General features: G+C 33.4%; 1 pseudogene; it reads right to left on the bottom strand.

Moving 5' to 3' along the window:
* Positions 1–169: 169 nt before the first annotated feature.
* LOC120197105 lies at positions 170–13325 on the bottom strand (annotated as a pseudogene).
* Positions 13326–16596: the final 3271 nt, after the last annotated feature.

Raw genomic sequence — 16596 nt, 5'->3', positions numbered from 1 at the left:
TTCATATCTTGATTAAAGTGTTGGATACACTCCCAAACGAGAATGTGAGTTCGAATCTTGAAGACGCCACTCATAAACATCGAACACAAATCGTGAAAGTACTTCAAACACAATCTCAAATCCACATATCTTTTATATATCTTTCAAACGATTTAGAATGGAATTTTGATCAGGCATTTCTCATGAACTCTCTTTTCAACTTTAGGACTTCCCTCAAATAGAGCAAAAATTCGTTCAGTGTATCAATGGGTCCTGGCAAAAACCAATGAACACAATCATAGACTGGCGTATTCTTTTTCATGGAGTATCCATAACCATTTGGATGTCCATCTAGTCTCAGCCACATGATTTCAGTAGCGTTTATCAGTTCAAATCTTAACCCATTTTTCTTCCCTTTTTCCTCTGCTTTTATCAGCTCCTCTACTTGAACCCAGTAAAACTCCATGCTGAACTCTTGCAGCCTCATTTCATTTCTAGTAAAAGGCCTCGTTCTACCACAGTTTCCTCCTTTATCCCAATCTCCGTTTTCGAAATGCGATGCCTAAAAGGTCCGTAAAAACGTCGTTCCTGTGTAATTTTTAAGGCTCAGATGAGTTCCGAAAGCGGTGTTGAAAGCTATCTTGTATTCATAGTACTTGGAAATGCTTGTGATGTTGTTTTGGTTATAGATATGGCATCCGATGAGTCGACTGTTCTCGTAGAGTAGCAGTGGCCGAAAAAACCATTGGCCTATCGAAACGACCAAGTAGTTGAATTTCTCGATCTCATTTGCCCATGCTTCATCTGTTTCATCGAGGTAACATTGATGAGGCCATTGATGTCTGGAGCTCCGGATCTAACCAAAAATGGTGACCAAAATGCTGCAAAGGTTAAGTTGTAATCAACAGGTATTCAAATCGCGGTCGCGTTTATCGCGATTACGGCCATAGCGGACGCTATTACCGGTTTAACGGGTATATCGGAAGGCAGCGTTACCGCTATTCCACGGGCGCTATCGCGGTGGCGGACCTCTATTTAAAACCCTTGTAATCAGCATAGAACCAACGCTTGAAATAGTTTTTCTGCTGAAATTTTTCGAGTTATATCCTCCGCATAAGCTTCCTGAAATGTAAGCATGCAAAGCATATGTTAAAGTTCAGTTGTCAATAAGTAAATATCTGACATGAATATACTCAAAATTTTTTCCGTTCCTTTAGATCAAGAATTAAAAACTCGAACAGATCGGATCTCCTATTTTCTCGATTCCATAATTCTATTTAAAACAAGAATCAGAAGTCGAATTTTTAGTTATGCGCAAAAAATGGTTAAGAACTTACAAGAGCCAAGAGGCACAGTAATGATTCCATCTGGTTCCTTGCTACCGAATCCCCAACAAAAGCCATTGAATTCCTTCTCACAATCTCCAAGAACCGAGCTGCATCAAACAGAGGCAGCTCACACTCATCTGGTTTCCATCTCCATTTCATGAACTCACTGTCTGGTCTCCCAAACTTCATGCAGTTCTGCTGGTCGATCATCAGCCGACAAGTTTTGCTACTGTAATAAGGACCCTGTGGTTAAGGCTCCCATTTCCCCTTAAAAACATCACAATTTTTGTCAAAGCTTCTGGGAAGTGGCAATGGCGAATGGAAACTTTTCAGAAGGCTTAAAGTGAGAGCTCTTTCAGAAAGACGACTAATATACGGCTAAGAAACGGTGTGACCGGAAATTTAATAAGATACTTAACAAAGTCGGTTTAGCGCTACTGGAAATATTGAATAATAATAATGTTGTAGGTGGAAATATGAAATATTAAAAAAATTGGCAACCGACAAACTTAGCTTATCGGTAGGTATCGATACCGTGCACAGAAGTATCAATATATATAGTAATATATAAAAAGTGATGAAAACCGGTTAAAAGTAGACATGTATCGATACCTTTATAAGTATATGTATAAAAGTATCGGCACTTTAGTGATTCAAAAGAATTGCAATATAAAAGGGCCTATAAAGTATAGATACCTTACACACATGTATCGATACATGAGAATATAACAGGTTGAAATTTGAGAAATCCGGTTTCAAGTTGACAAAACAAGTAACGAATTTGACAAAACCGATTGAAAATTGACAAAACCGGTTTCAATTTGAGAAAACCGGTAAAGAGCTACCAAAATTGTTGAAATTTGTATCGATACATGTATAAGTATATGTATCAAAGTATTAGTACTATAGGAATTTAAAAGAAATGAAAAAAAGAAAATGTCTTAAAAGTATCGATACCTTATACACATGTATCGATACTTGACAATATAACAGGTTGAAGTTTGACAAAACCGATTTCAGTTTGACAAAACCGGTAAATAGATATCAGAATGATTGAAATTTGTATTGATACTTTTATAAGTATAAGCACCAAAGTATCGATACTTTAGAAATTTAAAAGAATTGCAATAATAACACCTATAAAGTATTGATACATGAGACACATGTATCGATATATGACAATATAACATGTTAAAATTTGACAAAATCGGTTTCAATATGACAAAAAGGGTAAAACGCTACAGGATATGTTGACATTATCGATACTTTTATAAGTATATATATAATAATATCAGTACTTTAGGAATTGAAAAGAAATGAAAAAAATGAAAATGTATCGAAAGTATCGATACCTTACACAAAAGTATCGAGACTTGGGTAATATATCAATTAAATATAAATAACATAACTGGTTATATCAAAGGCATTGCTACATTTATCTGAAATAGATAGAAGACGATCGTAGTTTTTGAAATCGAAGCGTATTAGTTGCTGCGAAATAGAAGCAAGAAGTTTTTGAAAGCTTAGTTGTTTGTTGTTGCAATCGAATCGAAAGGTATGTTGTCGAAACCCTAGTTTTTTTAGTATTACATTATTCGAAAATATGGATTATGTTTATGGGTTTGGGGTTTTCAAAGTAAAGAAGGATTTGAGATCGATTACAGGTAGAAAGTGGTATTCTAAGTAGAAAATAAAATATCGATACTTTTATAAAATATTATAGGTAGAAAATGATGTTGTAGGTTGTATAAAGGTACCGATACTTGTAGTGGAGAGTATTCTCATTCCTTTGAAGGAAACCAGGTTACTATAGGATTAGTTATCGATACTTGTATATTGTGTATGTAACTTGTATTTGATTTGATTTGAGTTAATTTAATGCTTAAATGTTCATAAACTGATATATGAAGGAAAAATAAAATCAATGGATCTTGAAATTGTTGTTTGCGAAGATGACATTGAAATGGAGTATGAGAGTATTAACAATGAAGTAAATCGAAAACAACCACTGGGTGGATATATGTACTTCTAGTAATTATTAATGTATTTGTGTAATTGTTGTTGAAATGGTAATTGGATTAAAGTATTTAAGAAATTTTAATTGATTAGAAATTTCAAATCTTGACAGTATGATTGAATGCCAAAGATGAAGGAAGCTAATAATTACAACATCGGTTCGATATGTAAACTGAAATTGACATTGAGTATTATTTAGCGTTGATTAAGAAATGTTTATGCTTAATTTCAGGTGAAACATGAGGTGTTGGAGAAATGGAAATCGATGAGTGATAGTGAGAAGGAACCATATGTGACACGGTCCAAAAAGGATAGACAATAATATAAAGCTTGGAAGAAAGAACATGAAAAGAAGGTATTCATTAAACTTGTAAATATTGTGATAAAAAATATATAAAAACACTAATATTATATATTTTAAAAAAATGTAGGAAGTGTCGACAAGTTGTAGCATCAAAAGAGTGAACTCCATAATTGAACACCCGAATGAGAAGAATAAAGTTTATGTACTGGAAGAAATGAGGTTTGGATCTTTGATTAGAGTGAGGGATCGACCTATTCGGAGGGAATTGTGTCAATCGTTGATGGAGGAATTTGATATAGAAAAATGTAGAGTTTAATATGGTGATTATTCATTTCCTCTGGGGGGTCCCATGTATTGTAGTCGTATTGGGGCTAGAGGATAAAGCAATAGTGTTGAAGAAGTCATTAAGACGAAGAACTGGAAAACACTTGCGAAGAAATATGATTTAAAGCCCAAGGTGACATATGCTGGACTTGAGGAGGAAATTAAAAGCGAAGCTTATGACGGGGATAACCTGAAGGCCCGATTACTATTATAACTTGTCGAAATTTTTCTTTGTCCAACGGGTGATACATCCCCGAGCAAGGACAATATGAAGTTGATTTGCAATAAAGGGTTGAAAGGTGAATTGAATTGGGCTGAATATTTCCATGAAAGATTGATTGAATCAATAATTATCTTTCAAAAGGGCCGAAGTCAGACATACATCAAAGGGTGCATAACAATCTTAGATGTAAATGAGTTGAAGGATGTGTTGAGTTAGAAAACTTGTAAGTATAGTTATTATAGAAAATGATAAATTTTATTATAAATGCAGGTTATATTGTTTAATTTTTAGTCTGATTATGCAAGTGTGCCGAAATTCCAAAGAATTGGAGTGGCACGTATCCGTGCATAGAGAAGGAAGAAGTAGTTCGAGTGATGACAAATTTAAAGTCGGAAAGACCGCGCAAGAAAGAAAGGGTAAATAAAGTAATTATATAATATTAAGAATATAAAAAATGTATTAATATTATAATTTAATTTTGAAGGTTATTGGCAAGGAGGTAGAGGAGGAAGAGGAGGAGGAGGAGGAAGAAGAGAAGGTAGAAGATAGTAGGGGGATTATGGTCATGGTAGTTCAAGTAAATTTTACATTTTGATGTCTGAGTTGGCGGAGCTAAAAAAAGACGTTTCTGATTGTTTGCAAAGACAATCTAGAATCAAAGAGGCAATTGAGAGCCTTAAGGGGGAAGTGGGTTGAAAATTTGATGGAGTGGTGAAAGAAGTGATGGAATTGAGGGGTGAATTTAAGGGGGTGATGGGAAAGGTTGAAAAGAATCGATGAATGGGAAAAATGAGGGATGAAATAAAATATATGAAGAGTTATGTTGAGAAAAAATATGATGAATTTAAAAAAGATGAAGAAGAAAAGTTGGATGCAGTGAGGAGGAAGGATGTTAATGTTATGCGGACACCGGAGATTGTAATCGATGCTGAAATGGATTCAGAATGTCTTGCACCTAAGAAGAAGAAGAAGAAGCAGAAGGTAAGATGAATAAAAGAAAATTGAATTTGAATTTTATTATTGTGTTGTGACTAATATTTGTAATCAAAATTGTAGGTTGAAAAAGTGAAAATACCAAAAGAAATTGGTGCATATGAAAGTGGAATATGTGAATATATATAAGATAATGGGTTACTATGGAGGTCAGTAATATATATTCTTTTGTGAGTGATATTTAAATATTTCATGACAAAACATTAATCCAATTTATTATACAGCGATATTGTAATCGAATTGGGAAATCAATACGCCAGAATATTCGACGTTGCAATGTTAAAATCTATGGCATGTGTTAACGGAGTGGTAAGTAGAAAATATAAATTGTTAAAACCTAGTGAATATGTTGTAATTGTGTAATTAATTTTGTTAGGTTATTGATTTGGTAGGTGGGTGTTGGTTAATGATTCGAAGAAGATACCGGAGAAGCGAAAGATTGGCTACCTTCCTTACAACTTATCGACAAGTTAAATTAATAAATTTGAAAAGTAGTTTTATTGATGGTCAATTAATAATGATTGTCGAGTAAATGCAGAATATGACGTTAGAACACAAGCCAAGTGTTGACCATGTTGTGGGCTTTTGGGAGTCTATATTGAAAGACTATTTGAAATTACTTAATTGTGACACAGTAAGATACCATATGATTTGCAAATGTTGTTTTGTATTTAAATATTTATAAAGAAATGTTGTATGTTGTTAAATTGGGTGTGACATTTATTGTCAATGTTTATTACAATAAACGACAGTCAGACCCATTGGTATCTATTGGTGTTGGATATGGTTTCTTATGTTGCAACGGTTTATGATAGTCTATTTACAACGCCAAGGGACAAAAAGAGAGTGCAAGATGGGAGGAAATTGGTATGTATGAAAGGAAACAATAATTTATAATACATAATTTGTTTGTAATATAACTTGATATTTTTCACGCAGATGACTGTATTAGATAAATATAATATGAGATATTTGTAAATGTATGTGGGCAACTGAAGGTCTTATTGAAAGATTTCAAATTTGTGGAGCATAAAATGAATGCGCAATTGAATGGGTATGTAATGTTAGTATAAATTGAAGACGCAATTTATAAGGGTTTCATATTTGACATCTTTGGTATTCAATTTTTTTAATAAACATGATTGTGGCATTTATGTGATGATGCAGATGGAAGGGATCATTGCTAGAGGGTCAACAAATGATTTGGTAAGTGGAATGAAAAATTACTTTGTGGATAAAATGTTAAAAGTCATAGATTGAATGATGTGGTTAACATACTAACAATTTGAATATAGGTTGTTGGAGATTGGGATCTGTTGGGATTTTCGGAAGCTCGAATCGACAACCGGAACGGTTTGTAAAGAGGGGTCGGAACGGTTTTGTGTTTAGGGAGTAAGAAGATTGAAAGATACAGAAATGCACACCGATTTATAGTGGTTTGACTTTCTCAATCAAAGTCTACGTCCACTACCTTAGCTCATCACCAAGGATTTTCCAACAAATTCACTAATTTGTTCTTTCTTTTGAGGATAAAGAGTAACCTTACAAACTCCCTAGTTTTTCCGGGCTAAACTAGAACTTTCCCTAGCTTTTACACGATTAGCTAGAACCTTTCCCCTTTACAAAAGGATAAGAAATGTAAACAAGAAAACCTCTTCTCTTGTGTTTGATTGCTTGGATAGTTGTTCTATTGCTTCTTCAAGTGTCCTTAGCTTGTATTTATAGCTTAGAATGTGTTTGAAGTCGTATATAGTCGTTGGGGATGTTTTGGAGCCATTTGGGGATGAGAAACAATTAATAAACAGCATGGAGCGTGGGGGATCGGTACCCCTCATGGGGAATCGGTTCTCTAAGTGCAATATGTTTTTGACCGTTAGACAGGGAATCGGTACCCCATGGGGGAGAATCGGTTCCCCTGGGGGGAATCGGTACCCCCTGGGGGGGGAATCTGTACCCCTGGGCAATCTGATTTTTCTTACCCTTTAAAAAGAAAATATTTTTGGCTCGATTAAGGTTCGAAATACTTTGTAAAATTGTTTCAAAATAGTTTAAGTATAAAACACAATTTTACACTTTAGTAAGGATTAAAATGAACTTTGAAAGACTTGGAGTAATATTTTGATATTCGAATAATTACATCGAATATACTTAGAAAATCTTTTGTAAAATCTTAAAATTCATTTAACTTAATTTGTTATATCGAAACATCAAAATGTTTTCAACAATCTCCCCCTTTTTGATATAACAAAACATTTGAGTAATTTTAAGATTTTGAAATAAAGTTTGAAATTACTCCCTCTTACTTTAACACTTCTCCCCTTTAGCACCTTAACACTTCTCCCCCTTTTTGTTAAATCAAAAAGACTCTAATCTTTGAAGTTCAAAATAACTTTAGAGAGTAAGTAGTAAATTTGACATTTTAAAAATCATTTGAAAAAATCAAAGCTCCCCCTCAATAAATGCATTCCAAATAAAATTTTGCTTTTAGGATCTTGACACTTAAACAAAATTGAATTTCAACAAAGAATAACAAACATGTTAGTAGCATATGAAATTCAATATATCCAAGACTAAAATACTTTATGCAATATCAATTGTTGAATTTAAGATCATATGCATAAAGTTTTCTAAAAATGTTATGCATTTGAAAAATTTTGATATCAATTATTAGAGATATATCATTTTTATTTAAACCGCATGCATAAAAATTCAAATTTAGGTCAATTTTTTTAAAGATTTATAAAATCAAAGTATTTGAAAAGATGATATCAATTGTTAGAGAGATATCATTTCCATTAAAACAAATTTTGACCAAAATTTTATTATGATGAACTAAAAATTCTGAAAAATCATTACAACTTTAAAATGTTCATCATAATCATCTTTTCAACATACATGAGATTAAAACAATGATGCATAATCATTTAAAACCAAAACTCATGCATGCTTAAAATCAAATGAGCAACCAAATAATCCAAAATTAAAAGTATTAAGCTTAGAGGTTACCCATTCCTTTTTCATGTGTGGCTAGAGCATCATGAATATAATCATTTTCATCACAATTGCTTTCACACACCTACAAGAGACATTTAAGTAGATTTTGGTATCCAAATTGCTTTGGATCCTTGAACGTTAGTTACAATGCCCCTTGTGGATTTTGGAACCCATACTTGCCTAATTTTAAAACGTTTTCCTTTATTCAAAGGACAAGTATGTTCCATATGACCATGATAATGACAATGTGAGCATTTTGCCATTTTTAAACATAATAGGTTGTTTTTAGAAATTAATTATTTTTCTTTTATTAAGCTTTCAAACTTAACACCCAACTCAAAATTTTCTTTTTCTAAATCATTTATTTTGATTTTTGAAAGCTCTAAATTATTTTTCAAAATTTCATTTTGATTTTTAAAATCAATTTTTGCTTTCAAAATCAAATTATCTTTATTTTTGACTTTTGAAATTAATTTCGTATATTTGGAATTCATGGTCTCAAATCCTAAATACAATCTATTATAATCATTTTGTAACTCATCAAAAGTAAATGAATTAAATTCATTTGAGTTAGAAGATACCTCGAATTCTTCTTGAGTGGTCATGAGGCATAGGTTGACTACTTCATCTTCATCATTGGAATCATCTTCATCACTCCAAGATGCAACAAATGCCTTCTTCCCCTTTTTCTTTAGAAGAGGACATTCATACATGACATGCCCCTTTCTTTGACAATCGAAACATACCCGGGGACTCTTCTTCTTGGTTGATTCATGTTTCACTTCCTTGGAAATCATGAATCTCTTGAGTTCCTTTAAGAGCTTGACAATCTCTTCTTTTTGTTCATCATCGTCTTCATCCACCTCATCACTTGAATCTTGATAGCTTTCATTGATGCCTACGTCCTCATTCTTCTTCTTGTTTTTCTTCTCTTCCCTTTCTTCATCTTCCTTTACCATCATCTCATGAGTGAGAAGGAAACCAGTTAGCTCGTCGAGAGTGAGAGACTTTAGGTTTCTTGGTTCGATAATGGCCGTCTTCTTTGATTGCCACTCCTTTGGAAGAGAGTAAATCATCTTCCTCACAGGTTTCTCATTTGGGATTACTTCTCCATATCCCTTGAGACCGTTGACAATCACGGAAAATCTATCTGTCATAGCTTTGATGTCTTCATCGAGTTTCATCTTGAAGTTCTCGTAGCTATGGTTGAGAAGACTTTTCTTTGATTCCATCACTTCGTCGGTTCTTCATGAGTGACTTGGAGCTTATCCCAAATCTCTTTGGCACTGGAACAAGATGAAACTCTTCCATATTCATTTGGGCCTAAAGTACAAAATAGAATATGTATAGCCTTAGAATTAAGCTGGAAATATTTATGCTTTTCTCTACTCCAGTCATTGTACTTGCCGGGTGGAGAGGAGTAACCGTCCATGATTAAGTTCCAAGCTCCTAGATTGTAGGATTGAATGAAGTACATCATCTTATTCTTCCAATGTGCATAATTTGCTCCACTGAAGAAATGTGGCTTGTTGACCGATTGTGAATCCATAATAGGATATTCTTCAAGATAATAAGCATCGGAGGAAAAAGTCATTTTTTGTCGGTTGCGTCGGGAATTGATAGATCTTCTTCGAGGACCGTCTCAAGGTGGTTAAATCTTCTTAACGAGTTTGGCTCTGATACCAATTGTTGGGATTTTTAGAAGCTCGAATCGACAACCGGAACGGTTTGCAAAGAGGGGTCGGAACGATTTTGTGTTTAGGGAGTAAGGAGATTGAAAGATAGATAATTGCACAATGATTTATAGTGGTTCGACTTTCTCAATCAAAGTCTACGTCCACTACCTTAGCTCCTCATCAAGGATTTTCCAACAAATTCACTAATTTGTTCTTTCTTTTGAGGATAAAGAGTAACCTTACAAACTCCCTAGTTTTTCCGGGCTAAACTAGAACCTTTCCCTAGATTTTACACGGGATTAGCTAGAACATTTCCCTTTACAAAATGATAAGAAATGTAAACAAGAAAACCTCTCTAAGGTAGGTGTTTACAAGATTGAGCTCACAAGAACAAAATATATACAAGAGAAAGATGAAATAAGAATGAAAAACTCTTCTCTTGTGTTTGATTGCTTGGATAATTGTTCTATTGCTTCTTCAAGTGTCCTTAGTTTGTATTTATAGCTTGGAATGTGTTTGAAGTCGTATATAGTCATTGGGGATGTTTTGGAGCCGTTTGGGGATGAGAAACAATTAATAAAACAGCTTGGAGCGTGGGGGGAATCAGTACCCCCTCATGGGGAATCGGTTCCCTAAGTGCAATATGTTTTTGACTGTTAGACAGGGGGGAATGGTACCCCCTGGGGGGAATCTGTTCACCCTGGGGGGAATCTGATTTTTCTTGAAACCCTTTAAAAGAAAATATTTTTGGCTCGATTAAGGCTCGAAATACTTTGTAAAATTGTTTTAAAATAGTTTAAGTATAAAACATAATTTTACACTTTAGTAAGGATTAAAATTAACTTTGAAAGACTTGGAGTAATATTTTGATATTCGAATAATTACATCGAATATACTTAGAAAATCTTTTGTAAAATCTTAAAATTCATTTAACTTAATTTGTTATATCAAAACATCAAAATGTTTTCAACATGATCGTATGAGAATATTAAACGATCTCATAAGCCACAGTCAAAATAAAAGGAGAGATTTGTTGACAATTGCCTGCATGAGACACATGGAAAAACGTATGTGATGATGTAAACCAAATTTTGTATGGGAATGAAATTATGTACGTGATCAAAAAGTTAGCAATATGTTGTTGTACATGTTTGTTATACATACCAGGTGTATATGATACTTACGATATATGTAGATTGAGACTTGCAGTATTCCAAATGTCTTTATTTTCCTGAGACGTAATAGACAGATTGAAATTATAAATAAGCATTGAAAATTGAAGACATTATAGTAAAATAAACATATTAACTCACATCATTGTCATCATTTGTGGGACCGTTCGACCATTCCATTCCATCTTCAAAAAAATCTGTTGATGTAGGATATGTGCTTGTTTCCAAACTGATATTGACTTGAGAACATATTAATTTGTTATGTCCCTCACCGTTGCAGAACCCACATCGCCTAATTTTCTTCTCGACCTTATTATTTTGTACTTCTTTTCGCTTTTCTTGTTTTTGTTTAGGGTCGTGAATGTTGTTTACTACATTGCTTCGGTTGACTGAATCTTTCAAACCAAATGATTGTTCAACATCGGCCTTTAGTCTTTTCATCTCATCTCTTGTGGTACACATTGTCTTTGATGAAATGTAGCATAACTGACTTGACATTTCACGTAGAAAGCTAACCGTGCCATTTGCATAACTTTTGGGGGTATATTCAAGTCAACAAAACTTGGTGCGTAAGCCTTCGCATCCTTAGTCTACCTAATTAGAATGAAAGACTTAGGAAAAGATGTGTAATCCAAGTGCTTCAAAACGTGAAGTTGATGATGATATGGAATTCCTATGGTCTTGAATTTTCTACACGAGCATGTTAGGGTTTTCGTACCTACATCAAAACTAATTTCAAATATCTTGTTTTTTTCTTTGTACTTTGTCAAAATATAATTTTGACATTCATCTGATAATGATTGAATTATTCCTGAAGCCGGTTCAAGGTCTCCCGTTGAAGTTCTTCTTGGAACAAACGAAATGATTCACGTGTATAAATTTCTCAGCATGACTTTCTAGGTCAATCAGTTTTGTGATCTAGAAGGGCTTTGTCTGGAAACTTAAGTAACATGCTTTCAACTCATTGATACGCATTTTACTAATTCATTCTTTAATTGCATGAACAACATCTAAATATGTCTTCGTGTTTTTCAGTGCAATCGTGAGTGAAGCATTTATAGACTCACACCTTTGTGTAGAGTGAATATTGGTAAAGAAATGACAGGTTAGATATGCATGTGCCCATAAGTGTCGAATATTTTCCTTATCAATCACCTAGGGATGCTTTTCGACATTGAATTCTGAAACAATTGAAAGCTATTGAATATCAAATTCCTATGTTGTCTACCAGAAAGTCGTGCATGTAGAAAATGATGTTGTAAATTTACGGTCACCAATGCTAGCTTGTGCATTATGAGAAAGATTCCAATAACATAATATGTGCCTAGCAAAAGGCATAATAGATTTGATAGCTCTCTGCCCCATCTTCATCGGTAACAACTGAACGAGGTGATTTATTCATCATGGCTTGTAAACAATTCTTCAACACCCACTCGAAAGATTGGGACGTTTTCAGCAATGATAGCAGTAGCAAACACTATTGTGCTATGGTGATGATTGACACTGATAATATGCATAATTGGTTGACCATACAAATTATCTTTGTACGTTGTGTCAAACGCAATTACATCACCGAAGCACGTGTAATCTGTTCTTGATGTTGAATCAACCCAAATAAGATTATGCAATGCCCCTGATTCATCTACTGAGTATGCCATAAAAAACTCGGATCATCATGTTTCTTATAATCAAAGTAAGCAATTAGTGCATTGACATCCCAATTGATGATTTCACGTTCTTTACCTATTTAAAGTGCATTGTAGAGGTCTTCATGTGTAAATCCAATATTATGATAACCCTCTACTTGATGCATGAAATAATTCATTACTTGTGATGTCCCAACACCAACATCTTTCAATGTTGCTGCCTCATCCACACCAGCCTTACTCACAACTCTATTTGAATGCATAAATGGTGTGATAACAGTTGTGCACAATGCATGATTATGTTCCTAAAAATACTTACGTAGAACCCATTGATCGTTTGTATTTGTTGCTGTCATCAGGACTTTTACCTTGCATCTGGTTCTTGTGACTGGTGTATGAGCACATTGATGATCAACAATATTAACTTTAGATAGCCGAAACCCTTCTTTTGAACAATAAAATTTTTGTGTTTCACATTCCCTTCCCTATCAAGGTATGTTGTTCCCCGACGTGCACTAAAACCATGTTTTCGTGCGTATTCCTTGTAAAAGTCCCAAGCTTCCTCACGTGAAGAGAAGAGCTGACCAATTGATCTTTCAGATTCATCAACAATAAGTACTTCATGGCATTCCTCGCTCGGTTTAATATTGTCTGATGCAGTATGGTCCATAACTAATGGTTCAAAAGTACGAAAAAAGTTTGCTTGTTTTAGGAAAGTTCAGTGGTCCTGACATGAGTATATGTTCATAAAACAACATACTTCAGTGGTGTTTTCAATTATATTAGGAGGTGGTAGTTGAAGGGTGGGTACAACATTTATTTCTTAGGACATATTTAGGTCTTTACAATTAATAAATACCGAATTTAATAAATTAAACTAGACGTATCGATACCACAAATGTAAATATCGATACTTTGATTATAAGTTTAAACTTGTTTTCTGTAAGTATGAATACTTGTTGTAATTATATCAATACTTTTATTACAATATGCTTGTAAGTATCTATTTTTATAATTTCGAAACAATGTATGCAAATTATGAAAATGTCCAATTTCGATACTTTTATTACTTTAAAAGTAATATGTAAATTTACAATGAAAACGATAAAAATCTACCGGTTTAATGAAAATAGGCGTAAACATAAAGTATCGATACTCTTTGTATACGTATCACTACTTTTATTCTAGTGTGCATCTGAAACAATTTGCACGCAAAAAAGTATCGATACACGTATAACAAGTATCAATACTTATAATTTTGAAACCTATTACTTTAAAGTAATAGGTAATTTTACAATCAAAATTGTAAAAATCTACCGGTTTAATGATAATAGGGTATACATAAAGTATCGATACTCTTTGTATATGTATAAATACTTTTAGTCCAGTATGATTCTCAACAATTTGCACACACAAAATATTGATACATGTATAACAAGTATCGATACTTATAATTTTGAAACTGATTACTTTAAAGTAATAAGTAAATTTACAATGTAAACGGTAAAAATCTACAGGTTTAATGATAATAGGCGTAAACATAAAGTATCGATACTCTTTGTATAGGTATTGATACTTTTAGTCCAGTATGCTTCTCAAACAACACGCACGCAAAAAGTATCGATATACGTATCACATGTACCAATACTTATAATTTTGAAACCTATTACTTTAAAGTAATAGGTAAATTTACAATGCAAACGGTAAAAAATATCGGTTTAATGATAATAGTTGTAAACATAAAGTATCGATACTCTTTGTATATGTATCAATACTTTTAGTCCAGCATGCTTCTCAAACAACATGCATGCAGAAAGTATCGACACACATGTCACAAGTATCGATACTTATAATTTCGAAACCTATTACTTTAAAGTAATAGGTAAATTTACAATGTAAACGGTAAAAATCTACCAGTTTAATGATAATAGGCGTAAACATAAAGTATCAATACTTTTTGTATAGGTATCAATACTATCAATCTAAACAACACCGATACTTTCAACACAATTACCAATATTAAACCAATTAACCGGTTAGGTTAACAATATTTTACCGTTTACAGTATTATTAACCTATAAACAAATCGATACCACATTTTTTTCATCTTCATTATTTAAAAAAAAATTGATCCTCCCTACTTGTAATCAAAATATCGTTCCCCCAAAAGGCATAAGAGAACTCTTCCACTCCGATGAATACTGACGTTCAGAAATATTACACCATTTAAGCTTCCTACAATATCTTCCACTAGACACATTTCTTTCAACTATTACGATAAGATTTGTAGGTAAATTTATTCAGATATTTTCCTAAATTAGGGTTTTAGTGATTTAGGGAATCGATTGTTTTTTTCCCTTAATGTGCTTGTGTTCCATGTAACAACCTCTATATACACTCCTACAAATGGCTCTAAAACGTCTGAGACACAGTCTTCTCAATCAAAACCTTCTTCTCAACCAAGGTCTTCTTTTCAACTAAGGGATTCTAACCAAATCAGATTGTTTGATACAAAAACTTTAGAACCGATAAAGAGAAAGAAAACTTTTGTCGACATTTCAAAGAAAGAAAGATTCGTCCCGAACGTGTTATTGACATGGATTTCATGTTCGATGAAAAATATAAAATTGAATTTAAATAGATATTTACAGATTGGGGTTGGATTGAATTTATCGGTGTATAACCAAAACATTTCCCTAACCTTATTCGAACGTTCTACAATAATGCTTCATTCCACCGTAAGCCTAATAGGAACAACATCATCAGAATTAATACTCATGTAATGGGGAAGATAATCTATTTCCGCAGGTATAGGTGTTGAGAATAAAGGGGATTCCGATGAAACTGGTTTAGATCCTACAATTAAACGTGTGGATAGAAATAACCCCATTCACCTAGATGTGGAGGCCAGAGTGTTTCACAAAATGCTCACTTGGTTTATTCGGCCTTCCAGTGGAAAGTTTTTCGTAATTCGAGATATCGTTTATTGGTGGTTAGCAAAGTATAGCTCAAAAACCACTCCAAACATTGCACAACTGATATTTGAGACACTTTTTAATTTAGTTAGAAATGGTGAATCTATTACAACTTCACTACCATATAGATGTGTCATTATCCATCTGTTGAAGAAGAATAAAGTGTATTTTTCACTTGACTCCCCTGTTCGATTATCCCAGAAGATTGACATGTTATCCATGACTAAATCCGGATACGAATTTATTGAAAATGTCAGTTGAAGTAAAAAAGATGGCATTGGAGTAGAACAAGAGAAAGAGCAATTGGACCCCATTGACAATGACGACCACCAACTGATGGAAGACACTAGGGCTGAAGAGGATATTACAATGAAGTTAGTGATGGAATACATGGGTAATTTCTGTGAGCATTTTGATTCTCGTGTGGGGCACATTAATGACCAACTTGGGGAAATAGGAGCCGATATTTCATCATTGCCTGATGAAGTCTCCAACTTGCATAACGAATTCTGTCAATGACATCATACAAGTTAGGTAATTCATTCTTTAAGTTCTAAATATTTATATGTTGTAAAATGTATTTGCTTTTCTTATAACAGCAGTGGACAACCAAGTGCTGAATGAAGATGATGACATCATAGATGATGATGACGAGGATGAAAATCCAAACAAATATATGGTGTATGCAACAATAACGACAAGAAAACTTGTCATTTTTATGTCAATGAGTCCTTGCTTTCTTTTCAAAAAAATCCCAAAGGTTTTAAATTAGTTCATTTCTATACATTATTTTAACTTATAAACGTACAATTTTAATGTCATTTTGTTCATGTTGTAGATGTTATACTGTGACCAGGAGTAGATAATTTTCTTTATTTTTGTTTAGAAAACTTTGTTGTTGCCATTTGGTCTTCCAAGTTGAGGTAAGCACTGTTAAGCAAATGAATTACTATAGATAAATGGATA

Source organism: Hibiscus syriacus, unplaced genomic scaffold (assembly GCF_006381635.1).
Source record: "Hibiscus syriacus cultivar Baekdansim isolate YM2019G1 unplaced genomic scaffold, ASM638163v2 tig00117046_pilon, whole genome shotgun sequence".
In the NCBI taxonomy this organism is placed as follows: domain Eukaryota; kingdom Viridiplantae; phylum Streptophyta; class Magnoliopsida; order Malvales; family Malvaceae; genus Hibiscus; species Hibiscus syriacus.
The sequence above is the reverse complement of the archived record's forward strand: the minus strand, read 5'-3'. Positions and strand labels throughout refer to the sequence as shown.